We start from the raw sequence: 3,453 nt of genomic DNA, 5'->3' as shown, positions 1-3,453 counted from the left end.
GATATATACAACTATAGTGTGCAATCCATGCCTACAAATTTTCTCATCTAATGATATCATGTAGTTCAATAATTCAATTAAGGTTGATTATATAACCTTGTTATTAAGTTAGCTAGCTAGTAAGTGAGAAATGGAATTATCTAAACAAATTTAGCAACTCCACTATTGTTTTGAATTATTTTCGTTAGCTATAGGTTGTTCTTGTGGTAATTAGAACTTCCTTAGAACTTTTAATGAACTATGTAGACATATTCATAGGGTAATGTGATCGAATCAGTGAAAAGGTCTTTGGTTTGAAATGAGGGAGAAAAGTTAATGAATGTAGATATTCCTCTATGTTATGTTTTACGTTATTTTAAAATCCATTTGCGTTTTGTAATTCAGTCGCATTAGACGGCTAGGTATGGATGAAGTTCTATGAGAATAAGAATAGCATGCGTTAAATAATTGAGATCAATAGATTACAGATTGAAAATTTGGAATACATGCTTAATCAATATTGTGAGCTTGTTCATGTGATTGCAGGATCACCATCCACTGATATGGTCACTGAAATGTGAAGGATGGTTGTAGAACTGTAGAAGTGAGTACTCATTCAGCTGAATGCTGCCATTTTGAAGCAGATATTTGTGTCCAAAAGAGTAAAATCTGGATTTCCTGCTCATCTATCCTCAAAATATTTACAAAGAGCCTTTACAGTCTACATTGTTCGATTCCTTTACAGGCGATTATGATCGACATGGCTCTAAGCTTAGGATGCTCATGATGCGTTATGGGACTATCAGTTTTAATGGGGGTTTCAAGGGTTTGCAGTTTTATTTATTTTTGGTGATTGGTTGGAGTTAGATAAATTAATTACTTTTAATTTTCTTTTTCTTCTTTCATGTAAATAAAGGTCGTGATGGTTGTTGATGAAGAGTTTTGGGAGGGAAGAAGGGGGGGGGGGGGCCCGTCTTTGGATTCCTGGAAACTTTCGGTTTGTACATCTTGTTTAATGAAACAGAAGATGAATGATCAACTATATAGGTGGCATATCAAGGGTTTGTGAAAATAAGGTGTACCATCTTCTTAATCATCTACGTAGTAAAAGCGGGAGACAACAATAGGTGATTAAAAAGAGTGGCTGCCTGGTAAAGGAAAAGAAGCAAAGTCGACGGTGATATCGTATTTAAAGTGTGTCTCAGTGATGCTTTGTGATGCATGATAATATTTTCATGTCCTAATATCCTAATGGTGGTTTTTTTAAGCGCTAAAGATGTTATGTTTTTGTTTTTTATCAAATGCAATAATGTACTACAATACTGTAAGTCGAACTTATGATGTTTCACTTACAATGAGAGATTTATGTCATTAAACCAAATGATATTGGACTAAAGATGTTATTGTTAAGGTGTTATTTTAATGTTCACACGTTTTCTTAAATGCTTAAGCTCAAAGATAATATTGTAAGTCGAACTCATGACCTCTCACTTATAAGGAGAGACTTATGTCACTAAACCAAATAGTATTGGACTAAAGATCTTATTGTTAAGGTACTATTTTAATGTTCACACGTTTTCTCAAATGCTTAAGGTCAAAGATAATTAATCAATGTCTTGTCACTAGGAGTAGATTGAGGTTTAACTCCAAACTGCGTTGACAAAATTTGTACCTGAATATAAACTCTTACCAACTTGACCATTTGTATGGTTCAACATAATTAAGTATAAGTGTTTCCTACATTACAAAAGTGTACTAAACACCCAATAAATCTCAAAATAGATCACATCTCCTAATTTTATTACTAAAAAATCATTGTAACACATGTTCTATTGCTAAAAGTTTTTTTTCTAATACATTTTTCTTAGCCATAAATTTGGTTTTTTAATTTAAAGTTAAATGGCCTAGCCGAGCCCAGTTCGAGCTTAAGAAAAAAATATTCAAGCCGAGCCTAGCTTGAACATAAAGAAAAAAAATATATCAAGCTTCAGCCCGCGTTGAGCTTGATAAAAAGAAAATGATGCGAACATGAACACATTGGTATTCGGCCCTACAAAAGTGTTGCCCACCTATCAACCTTGTTGAAAGGTCCACCAAACTAGGCACGATCTTAGTAAGAAATTTGTGCAAGTCCTTGAAGTCTATGCGGTGCATCATTGAGTGTGTGGCAAGCTGCCATGTTACCCCTATTACTTTTCCGAGATTGCCATGTTGTTGTTCAGAAGAAAATACATCATGCTTTGTCCAATCTTCTTCAAAATCTTCCACATATCAGCATTTTTGAGTCGACCCTGAACATGTTCATTCACCCAATAGTTATTGAAGTCTCTAAAAACTTTTGGAAGATCAAGACATATTTGTCTTGACTCTTGGTGTTTCACACACTCGTTGGGGGTGTATGAAATATTTTGAGTCATACCTCTTCTGATCATCCCAATGTCTCTCAGCAATGACATCATCTTAGAATTCTTGAGCAGTTTTGAGGATATTTATCCCTTCAAAGGTTTGGTAGTTGACATATAGAACATGGCTTTCACGATTGATGTCATATCCTTGAAGGCTTCTAAACAAAGAGTACGGTGTTGCTTGAAAAACGATACGTTCAAACTTAGCCCTTTTCAATACCAGACTTTGAGTTCAGTTGTAGGATTAGCCATTGCAGGGGCGAATTGTAGGACCAGAAGGATGGATGAGGAACTGACGCCGAAATAAACCACTAAGAACCATAATAGCTAGCCCAGAACAACAACACATAACCAGAACCAGAAGCCGCAAATCCTACCTAACGCTGAAATCAACCAACAACCATAAGGTTCTCTTCCCATCGCTAGAGGTGGAAAAGGTTTAAGTTGAGAGAATAGGGTTTCCTCAAGAGTGAAACGGCTTTGTGACAGGATCAATCTACCAAAATTATTAATAACTCACACACCCTACATATGTGACTCTATCATGTTGGCTTTTGCCCTGAAGAGAGACGATGATGATGACTTGTCTGAGGTGGCTCGAGTTTTGGATGACTGTAAATGTTACATGTTTGCTTTTTAGGTTGTCTAGGTTCGACTCATATTTAAAGAAATAAATGGTGTTGCAGATCGGCTAGCGCTTACATTACTAGAGCTGGTATGCTTGATCTTGTTTAGTTAGACGAAGAACTATCTATTATTCGAAATGTTTTATACGAGGATTAGTGTGATTCTTCTGTTGTATTACAAAGTTCATGTTTTATGTCTCCCTCTCTCGTGTCGCAAACTACTTATGTTAAATTTTTAATATAATAAATGAAAACCGAACGTAGAGCTGAGCTCCACACCCTAAAATATATATACTTTGTAATTCTTTATATAAAGTGTTCCTATCAATGAATAAGATGATGATTCTCTTCTTATCTCTTTTTCTCTACACTTTATCCTTCATCAGTTTCTTAATTTATATATATATATATGAAACCGGACGTAGAGCTGAGCTCCACACCCT

The sequence above is a fragment of the Fragaria vesca genome, linkage group LG7, assembly GCF_000184155.1.
Source record: "Fragaria vesca subsp. vesca linkage group LG7, FraVesHawaii_1.0, whole genome shotgun sequence".
NCBI classification, from domain to species: domain Eukaryota; kingdom Viridiplantae; phylum Streptophyta; class Magnoliopsida; order Rosales; family Rosaceae; genus Fragaria; species Fragaria vesca.
The sequence above is the reverse complement of the archived record's forward strand: the minus strand, read 5'-3'. Positions refer to the sequence as shown.